We start from the raw sequence: 11,790 nt of genomic DNA, 5'->3' as shown, positions 1-11,790 counted from the left end.
CCCGATACTGGGTAGCTTCCAGAGAATTCTCTCCGCTACAAACTTGAATTTCCTTTGTGTTAAATCTTAATACAGAAAATTAATCTGCCATTAAGTTATATAATGTAATCACAGAGTCTCTGTGGGTCCACCATGAAAATATTAAAGCATGATACTGGGATTAGATGAAGCATAATTATGTACCAATTAACACTGCTATTGTAAGGAAACACGAATCCTCCTGGATGAACTAAGAATATATACTCACCCAAAATAAAATGAGTATTGATGGTTTCTTCTCACTTTAATTTCAATAAAGATTCTATAACTTATATAGAAAAATTCCTATAAAGTGGTCCTTTTAAAATTATAGTCCATGTCTAAATATGATGAGTTAACTCTTCTAATCATATTTTTGTGGTAAAAGAATTTGTGTGCTTTTTATCATGATGGAGAGAAGTATGCTTGTAGGGTTCTCACAGTGGAGCAGGCTGAGAATAACCTACCTTGTTATTCAGAAAATCTCAGGAAGACATCAGCAAAATGTGGGTGAGTGTCAAGTCAGCCTCATAATCCTATTTTTATATTTTTTACTTTAATCAGAAATAGCATTAACTCTCTACCCATCTTTTTTCAGTGCTCTTTTTCAAATTTACTTTGGATCTTTTTTATTAGTCCACTGCTTTTTTTCTCTCTATACTCATAAAAGTGTAATTTAGTAAGCCCTTAAGAGAAAATGAAATTGAAATTATTGTTGAAAGAAGAGAAAAGAAAATCTTCCCTAAAAGGCAGTACTTAGGAATTTATCTTTAAGTTATTTGTCATCATGTGCGATAACAAAAATGTTTACGGCATAAAGTCTGTACTCTGTCAAATTTCCCTTTATCTTGTGTTCTCAGCAAGACAACAGCTCAACAGTGTTTGTGTATTTTTACGTTTTGTTTTTTGGTTTGTGTTTTGTTTTTTCTCTTAATAGAGTTCTACCTTGCCAGGCTGGACAAACGTCATGTCTCCTGGCCCTTTCCAACACATAATGAAAATAGACCTATTTCCAGCTTTAACTTGCTGACTACTTCCTACCTGCTGCTCAGGATAATTTGTTCAGTGTAAATGGAGACTTCAGCCGTGTTGGAAGAAAAAAACTACAAAGATACTGTTGTGCAGCATCTACATACAGCTGTTTAGATAAGAACAGTCCTGATTGAGCCAATGTATCTGAAATCTATATGAGATCTTCAGGGTTTCAGAATTCTGATTCCAACAGCCATCATAATAATTGCTACAATCTAGAAAGTCAACCATATCTGACAAATTAAAATTCATTTGTTTGCCTGATTTTGTGCAAATACATTTTCACTTGCTTCTTTCACTTTATCAAAGAATCTATAGAAAGCTGGGAAAACACTCTTGAAATTTAATGCATTTGTTTTAAAAAGAACTCCTAAAACTGGCCTAATTTAAATGATAAGGGGAATCATTGAGTTGACAAAATCTCGAACATTTCTGAAAAAGAAGCTAAGTGATTATAAGCTTTTAAAGCAGTAAACAGCATAGTATTATTTTGCAGATTTCAGGAGATGATCTGTATGGTAGTTCCTCTTATCTGAGCACAATACGTCCCAAGAGCCCTAGCTGATGCCTGAAACCATAGATAGAACCCAAACCTGTATATGCTGGGTTTTTTCTATACACACATACCTATTAAAGGTTTAATTTATAAATTAGGCACAGTAAAAAATTAGCAGCAATAGCATAACAAAATAGAATTCTTATGCTGTAACACACGTTATATGAATGTGGTCTTTCTCTCATAATAGCTTATTGTACTAACTCTCATTTCTTCTCCTTGTGATGATGTGAGATGATGAAATGTCAAACCCATTCCCGAATCCGTGCAACCATTCCTTATTTGGCAGTTAATGGCTGGTAGTCATTTGTTTCAGGGGTTCCCTTACAAAAGTCTTTGTATAGGCTCAATGCTTTCTGGCACAAAGCAGTGTCATCAGTTGGGACACGTTTTCTGTTCAGGTCTTCCACCTGCAAACTGAATGTCTTTTTCATGTTAACTAAGCACTTACACACTTGGGCTGTAGATTTTGCACTTTGAAGTGTGATGCAAAACTAGCACAAATTTCTTTTTACGTCTTCATTGTATTCTTTAGAGAATATATGTGGTTTCAATCTGGCTTTAATTTTAATAATCAGTATTATTTATTATATGCAGAAAAATTCAAACCAACTTATTTAGAAAGATCATTTTTAAAAGGTCAAAGTAATCAGAAAGCTCAAAAACAGACTGATTTAAGTGAAAAATCTAAAGAGAGAATTTGTAGATGCCATATAAAATGTGCTAAAATATTTGTGACCCAATAATAAGACTGACACATTCTTAACCTAAGTCCACTCATACTCATAGTGAGCTTGAAGGTAGAGGGGGCTCCCTTTCATATATACGTACTAAGTTTCCTACTTAATTTTCAAGGTACATAATTTTATGTGGGAATCTATATAAAAGTACTTTTTACCAATGGAGTTGACGACTACATAACTTTTTTTACTGTAACATTTTTTTTCTGATAAGAATTAAACTTTGCCTATGCAATGCATGAATAGGAACATAGTTGTGTTATTTGTAATAGTCTTTGACTGTATTTTAAGTCAAGATCAAATAGGCCATTCCCTTCCAGATTCCTGGTCTGGTCACTCTCCTAATTATTTAGAAAACATAGCTCAATTTCAAGATAATTAATGATTTTTTAGAAAAAAATGTCACCTTGTTATCTAGCATTACTTGGAATAGTGTAAGTCTAATAATATCATAAAACACAAAATTCACTCAATTAAAAGCTGAAAGAAATGGGACCTAGTCTTTACCTATTTCTAGGGTAGTAAACTTCATGCCCATTGACAGGATGTTTTCTAAAGACCGTTTTTTATCCACACATTTTTTTCCATTTATATGCTTCCTTATGGATGGTGTTGTTTTATTGTGAGTTTGAATGCCTGCAGGCTTCTCCCTGTAACAGGCCTCAAAGATAGAATGAACTGTCCAAAGCCACACATGCAGTGACAATGGCAGAAAAATGTAGGTGGACTTACTTTCCCATCAATGTATGAGACATAACATAGAGAAAGAAAGAGAGCGCAGGCAGGCGCACAGTTGAGGTGATGAGGAGGAAGGAATAAGAGGATCCTCCTCAAATGTGACCACATCATCACTGTCTTCCCATTGCCCTTGGCTGATTCACTTCAGTCTCTGCATCCATCTCTTCTTTCTCTCCTTCAGAAGAAGATACTAATTAAGTCTAAGTTTACATTAGGACGATATTGGTTTGACTATTTTTAATTTGGAGAAAAGGGGGTCTCAAATTTGAAAAGGCATTTTAAAGAACTATTGATTGATAGAAAAGTGCTTTTGTAATTGTTGGCACTTTTAATAACCTACTGGAGGAAAAGAAAATAAAAAGAGTTAGGGTGAGTGGTTACCTGGTATGAAAAAGAAAAGGACATGACAAAATCTATATTCATCTTATCCGAGGTCAAGAATTCACCAATGAGCCTTACTGGGCTGCTCAATATGGTAGCCACAAGCTACATGTGGCTTTTGAAATTTTAATTAGTAAAAACTTAAAAATATTTAAGATTTAATTTCTTAAGCATACTAGCCACATTTTAAGAACTTAGTAGCTACATGTGGCTAGGTACCATATTAGACAAAGATCAAATGGTGAAACAATCCATTTCAGTGGGAAAAAAAATTATTTGTTTTTGTTTAGCACTGTTAATCCAGTTTACCAAGCACTTTCTTATTCTTTTAACTTCACATATACTGTAAGATGTCAGAAATAAATGACTATTAGTAAAGCCTTGTTCTATTAGCCATGGTGTTCTTTTGGGTTTGTGACATGTACAGCATCCTCAGATGCTGGCAAAGAAAGTAACTCAATTTCCACCAAGGCTTCCCTTAGGCCTAAAGTCTCAGGATATTCTGCAGTACTGAAAATTGGGCAGGCCCTCTGGCGGTCAGTTATCACTAACTGATGCTGAAATGCCTATTGTCCCAGTCCAGTGTTACAATGACAATGGCCCCTACCTGATTTGCAGACTCTAACATAATCTTTGGTTTAAGGTTCTTGGTTCATCCCAAGTAAGGCCTGGCCAATTGTCCGGCATTCTGAGAAAGAGTAAGACTTCTTAATCCTTTAATCCTAGATCCCAATCTCCGAAAACATTCTCTTGCTTCCTTTTCCAAGGCATATTTTCTCATTACACACTTTGTGAATCCCCATATGTACACTAGGTATGATTTTTTTCAGCAAGTTTAAGCTTTTACAAAGTTAATGTGTCTCCTTGTGAAACAGGCCCTACGGGGGGAAAAAAATCCACAAGTCAAACAAATACAGAAGACAAAACTATCCAGAGAAAGCATGTATGAGAGCAAATATGAAACCATCCATGGAGACAAGAACCAGGAAAGAATGGAGAGGCCCATCCTACACAGTAGCAACTAACCTTTCTTCCCAAAAGAAAATGTAGCAGCAGAGAAATAAGTTATATAATAAAGACATAAAAGTAGAAATAGGAAAAATGGCCATGGACAGCTAGAATCAATTCTGTTCCCGAAGTGTATTTAGCTTATTTCGGCATTTAGCTTGTCCCGGGAATTTAAGTCTAGAGAAGAGTGAGGCTTTGAGTTTCATATGCCATCTTAAAAACAGATGATTAGAATGCATCTAGTTTGTAACATGGGAGTGCCAGTCTACACACAAGTAGATGAACAACATGGACACAAGATCTTTTATTTATTTTTTGTGTTTGTGAAGCTGTTTCGGCTAAGAAATGTATTATTCGAAATGTCAGAATTCCTATGGAGGGTGATACCTCATTTAAATACTTAGATTAGGAAGTATGTTTGGAAACCCAGAATAAGAAAAGGAGGGAGGGAGGGCAACAAAGGAAGGAAGAAAGAAAGCAACTAAAACACAAATAATTTTTTTAAAAACTTACCAAATTGTTTCTATAAATATGAGTGGCATTTTAACATAATGTCTAAAAAACATAAGAAATTCAAAATGAGGATAATAAACCTAGGAAAAAGAGTAATCAAGGAAGCCATGTAAAGATATATTACTATATTCATTTTGTACTCAAATTAAAACAGAGTAAATATTATAATAAATAAATATAAATTATGACTTCAGGATCAGGAGACCATTGAGTAGAAATGTCACTAAAACAAGAAGAAATTAATCATAAGTTAAAAAATAACCATTTACATGTTTTTATAGTTTCTTCCTTTCCAGTGTTCATAAATTTATAAAAGATAAAAATAATAAAATGAATCCACAAGTGTAAAAATCTAAATCTTCTTTGTTGTTTTGTTTCTTTACGAGCTAAATTCTGGTTTTGGATGAGTTTTAGATATGCCATCGAAAGTCAGTAGGGGTGGTGAATGCCCAGCCAAAGACTTTCTTGGCCTTCTGATTCTCGGGGGAAGCAGATGTCCATGTCAGCATTCAAGAAAAATGATTATATTTGTAGAAAATATTCTCAAAGTTACAAAAATCATATGGATAAACATGCTGGAAAAATGTGTAGGCATAAAAGTTATGTCTGATGTATTTATTTTAGAAGCAGACTATACCTATTTATAAATAATGAGAAACAAATAATAGCAGAAAAGAAAAAAATCTAAGACTCATAGGTTAGTGACATATGTGTAAAGTCTTACTGGAAGCCAAGATAATGAAATCAGGTGATATTAAAATAGTAACAGAAAATATTTTTGTACAATTAAAAATTTAGCTACAATTGACAATAATTTTTAAAAGAATATTTCTAAACATGTGTTATTTTATACATAAGTTCCCACAAGAGTAAAAATGCTATATTAGTGGTTAGATAAGCAAATAAACCAAAAAAAAAAACCCAAACAAAATAAAACAGGTTTTAAAGATATCTTAAAGATATACAACCTACTTCATAAATTAACCTCTTCCAAAATCTAATTACCATATAATGAAACGTATATTCCATCTATCCATTTCTCCTCATTGTGTCATTGTCACAAATAGAGCAATGGGTTACTATGCACTGATTTATACTTAAATTAATTTAAGTAACATTTAAGTTCTTAAATTTAAGCACTTATATGTTCAAGTATCTTATTACTTTTATACATGTTAAAATATGATTTAATGTTATAATTAATGTATAATAGGAACTTATTAGTCTAACCCAATTTTTCTAAGTATAGAAAATTAAGCAGTGAATGTATTGAGGACTTATTTGGTATGAAGTCAAATTGGCAAAAATAATTATTAAATTGATAAAAGACATAAATAGAACATTGATAGAATAAAAATATAACTAGTGAAAAATATGAAGAAAGTCTTCACTGTTACTACAGATGAAATGAAAGTAAATTAAAAAGTTACCCTTTAGTGTATATCACATGTATCAAATGCCTTCCCCTTTGTATCAGTCTCAAATGGCCTATGTCTATTAGAATAAACACTTCCATAATTTGCTGATAGGAAGAAGAAAGTATAAAATTCCTTTTCAATTCAATATAATATAATTTATCAGGATACCAAAATTTTTCATTGCCATTAATCCAGTAATTCTTTTTCCAGAACCTATTCAAAAGGAACTAACTTTTAAAAGTAAGCAAATGAAAAACAACCCCAAAAAACCCTTTTGCAATACTTTTAAGGTCTCACTCCTGGACTCTAACATACAGCTAGCTCTACACATAATTCAATGAGTAACAGGGGACCTATATCTGCTCCTGTTTCTGTTTTCATGAGTTTCCTTCAATAAATGCCATTTCAGATGACCAAGGGAATGCGTTCTCAAATCAGTTGAACCTTGACGGTTGACGCAGCTAGCCACACAGCTAGATGATCACTAAACAGGGTCTTATAAAAGGGAACAAAAGACAGAACTTCTACAGGGGTGGAAGAAAGAACTCAGCAAATCCTCCCTCTAAAAGGCAACAATCAAATAAAATGTCACAAACAACAATTTCAAGATTCTAGATATTGATCAACTATAGAACAAGCCGAGAAGCACTTCTTTAAGAACATCTACTCAGTTTTTTATAATGACAATGGGATGTTAGCACGGGGCTGCCCCAGTTTTCTCCTATTCACTCTAGCTTTGCTGGGTGCAACAAGATCCCCCCAACTATCACGGGGCAAGACATGAAAACTAGACATCCGTTTTGGAGGGGGCTGAAATAGCTTTGAGCCCAACATGGAGAAAACCTATATCCCTGGGTGTTGTCAGAAATAGTAGTGATCTCCATGGCAAACAAACAGAGAAGTCCAATGTCACAGCTAGCTGACATTGAAAATAAGGATAGAACAAACAACAAATTGGTAGACTAGCCAGAAGTGAACAAGATTATCTGGGAAATAAGACCAATGAAGTGGAAGTCAGTAACCTCCCAAATACCTTATTGCTAGTCTGAAAGGCTCTATGCCATACCCAGTAGAATAAGGAGTGGACCCTAGTTATCCGCACATCCCTGGCTAAAATGAAAACCAAGACCTTGTTCATCAGAATCACAGGACAGTCTATTTACCATGCTACAGGATTCTGGAATATTTCAGGCTAAGGCCTTCTCAGAGGTTTCACAAAGATTATATAAATTCCCATATTGAAATACCATCCCAAGTACCCTCTGAGATGTTTCATTTTAATATTCATCATCCACTTTAACTCACATGACAAAGAGAAGAGGGTTTAGGTGAAGAAACATTGTCAGGGCGTTATCAACCTTCCCCTTTTGTTCCCGGAGGTCTCAGACCCTGTGAAGTCCTGTGAGTGCTTGGTATTTTACAGTTTTCAAACTATGCACTTTAATTCTAAATTGAAATAGTCTAAAATCGTAGAGTAACCAAAAACAAATTTTTCACTTTTCCATCAATAAGACTTATTTACATGGAGATTTACTGTAGTCTCCTAAAAAGCTGCCAATCAAAAATGATTTTATTCAATTGGGAAAAGTAAAACTATTATCCAGATATATTTTAGCAATAAATGGAGGTGAGAGAAAGCTTTTAATTTTTTCTATGCCCTCTGAGCTTTCTGTTAAGCATAGTTAATATTTAACCTCTGTATGATTAAAATAATATAACAATAATAAAAATATGACTTTGGTCAGAATATAAGTATGTAAGAATATTATAAGACAATACATTTCATTGAAAATAATTAAAAATAATGAATGGATTTAATTCACAAAAATGTGAACAGTAATTGCCTTTGGGTGGTCAGAAAATGGGCTTTATTTTCTCTGCTGTATTTTTCTGAATTTTATAAATTTTCTAGAGTAAGTATGTCATAATATTGATAAATATTTTTTGAACCTGAGAAACTGTATTTTTCAAATTATCATAGACACATACATGGTTCCCTGCAAGCAGAATCAGTCTAGAATGTTTGGCAAATAATAAAAGCTGTGGAAAAGTCACTTCACAAATCTTAATCTGTATGTATTGTTCTTTATGCATTTATTATATTTATAAAATAGCATTTGGACATTTAACTTTTTAATCATTTTACTCTGATCCCAGTGTTTTTTTTCCCCTTTTCATTTTAAATACTTGCTTTTGGCAGACATCTCCCATCATGATATTTTTGGCGTATAGCTGCAGTTAACAACCTCTATTTACCCTGCATTTAATTCTGTCATGTTTATGATTTCTCTGGAAGGCGTGATTCTAATTTAGAGGGAAGACAATTCTATTTCAGAGAGAAAGAAAGAGAAAGAGAGAGAAGAGAAACAGAGAGAATAAGAATGTGTACAGTGACAAAAGAAAAAAATAACACGTAGCTTTTGGGAGCATGTATGAGTACTGCTTGCTGGAGAACTCCCAGATTACATTAGAGGCAGTATCAGAACACTGGGGCTGGCACTTCCTACTAGGGTAGTGATGTGACGGTTTTATCCTTATTGTTATAAATAGTTACATTTTACTTTTTCACCTAGAGCAAAGATTCAGCCTGTGCCTTGGATTTAGTGTGGCGGTGAGCCCAGAATAGTGCCTTGCATGGAAGGAGCTCAGTGAATATTGGGAGTGATGGAATGGGGACCAGAAGTAAGGCATTAGCACTTCAGTGACAGAATTGAGAATCTTGCCATTGGAAAGTAAAGTTCCAATTCTAATTGCAAAGCTCAATCAAAACACTACTGTATGCTAAATGCGATAAAAATGTACATCAGCTATAATGTGCTAGAAGTATACATGCAATGCTACAGAAATACATTGAAATTAATTTGGCACCTTCCATACCACCAGAGCATGCTTCCCACATGCAGCAATGCACCACCAACCTTAAGGAGAAGCCACAGTTACCTTGGGAGGAGGGGGAGAAAGGTGACCAATGCAGAGGGAATTACATGAAGAAAGGAGCCCATTTGAATGCTCCAAACCCTTAATCTTCTTACAATAACAAAATTGCATCTATCCAAATTCTGTTTCTTCAGGGCCACTGACACTGCTACAAGGGGACCACTAGAGATTAGATGTGAAATAATGACAATAGAGCTGTACCATCCCCTCTGCATCCTCAGGTCCAAATGTTTAATCCAATGTCACAGGTGAAGAAACCGAAATTAGAAAAGGTAAGTCACAAGACACTTATTTAATATAAGTCCCCTGTTGGAATTTTCCTGAGACCATAGATGTACGCTTTTAAAATATTTGTACTGACACAAAATTTGTACTCATATTTCTCTTCAAATTTTAATTTTCTTGAAAATTATTTAAATTTATTTTAAAGAGTATTTCTTATACTCGACTCAATAATTTTTTAATCAATATGAAGTAGTAAATTTTAGTCCAAAAATTATTAAATTCAAAGTTTATAACAAAAGGTAGTATTCAGTCATACACTAGATAATGATGCTTTGGTCAACAATAGAGCACATATATATACAATGGTTGTCTCCCAAGGCTGCAATGAAGCTGAAAAATCTCGTTGCTTAGTGACCTCAAAGCCATTGTAGCATCATAGTGCAGCATATCACTTGCATGCTTGTGATGCTGGTGTCGACAAGCCTACTGCACTGCCTGTGGTATAAAAGTATAGCATGTAAAAGTACCATCATAGGTTATACTGTCTTCTAGGTGTGTGTACGTTCACGTTACGATATTCACAACAAAAGCACCTCATGACATATTTCTCAGAACAGAGCCTCATTGTTAAGTGGCACATGATTCTACAGTGCTGAGAAGAAATAAGAGAATTTTGAAATGTATATGTATCAAATGGAAAAACACATTGTCAATTAGTTATATGTGGTACTTCTGCCCAAAAATACATTCTCGCTGTAAAGCAGCTGTGCTGAGACTAACCTCCATGTTAGCTTCAGATATTTTGTTATATACATATATATGTATTTTAACATAAATATATGCATATATACACACACAGAAAAATTACTATATATACATATACATAACACCAATATGTGAAAATTGACTTTTGTAGAAATGTTCCCATTAGGGTATCTGAAAGGAACTTTCATTACTTACCTATTGTGTTTTAACCAAATAACAAGGAAATTAAATCAAATGATCAGTTTCCCTTTCCCGCTTTACAATTAGGCAAAAACTACAATACATTAGGGAGATATTTAGTCCAGGGGCTAAATGGAAGAGGAGTCACCCTCTGTCTCCTAGAAGTTTTTAAGTGTCTTCTAAACTCAACATTAAGCAACTGCTATGGTCAAGGGGAGTAAAATAGCAACCTTATAATCTTGGAAAGTAAAACTAATGTGTCCTGGAAATTTCCATTAAATACTTTTGAGATCGTGTGCTCTGTGTTAAACCTGATGTACCTATGGCATTTTCTGGTACATCCTTTGGTGATGGACATAGTGAGGAGGAGCAGGCTCTTCTATTTGAATGTACATTGTCTCAAAAAATATTCAAAATCAGTGTGTGAGATTAACCCAGATTTTAATCCTCCTCAAACGAGTCTCCTTTTCGCCCTGGTGACATTTGGGCCCCGTTTCCGCAGGACACTCCTGTTGTCCCCACACAGTTAGTAACGCCCCTCTTAGTCTCCAGTGTGCCACAGTGTGGGTGATCCTCATCCGTGGACTCAGCCCTCCGAGGAAGAAGACTCGGGGCAGATCTCCAGAATTGTAATAATGACAGAGTTCCCCCACTTCATTTTCATCACAGTCAAACGAGCCCCGAGAGCTGACTGGTCGCTCCAGAGGGATAGGCAGAGATGCCAAGATGGACATTCCCAATGGTATCGATGGAGGTCACACCAAATGCTCAGAGGTCTGGTCGTGTCCAGATTCTCATTTCTTAAGAGTAACTATAGTTTGAGGTCATGTTCACCACATTTTTAAATAGAGAAATAAAAAAAAATAGCATAGAACGCAGAGTTAGTTTATTATGAATTGACACAGGGCTGGCTCAGCCATGGAGAGAACTTTGATTTTATTACTTATTTATTATGTCTAAATTGAAAACAGGGTGATAATTTATTTACCTGGTGCCCAAACACAAGGATAAGAATATGGCATTTGTTGGTGGGATTTCACTAATCCACTGTGGTCATCATATCTATGCTACTTTTAATATGAAATAGTATTTTAATCATTCCCAGTTAACTTACCAATAAATTTCATTTTCTGACACTCCAAGGATACATCCCACATTTACGCTGTGGGTCTATATATGCCTCGGCACAATACTGTATATCCCTGGGAATATACATATTCCAGGTTTATACTACTTATTTTTAAAATATTTAAACATTGACTGATGTTTATGCCACTGT

The sequence above is a fragment of the Desmodus rotundus genome, chromosome 6, assembly GCF_022682495.2.
Source record: "Desmodus rotundus isolate HL8 chromosome 6, HLdesRot8A.1, whole genome shotgun sequence".
NCBI lineage: Eukaryota > Metazoa > Chordata > Mammalia > Chiroptera > Phyllostomidae > Desmodus > Desmodus rotundus.
The sequence above is the reverse complement of the archived record's forward strand: the minus strand, read 5'-3'. Positions refer to the sequence as shown.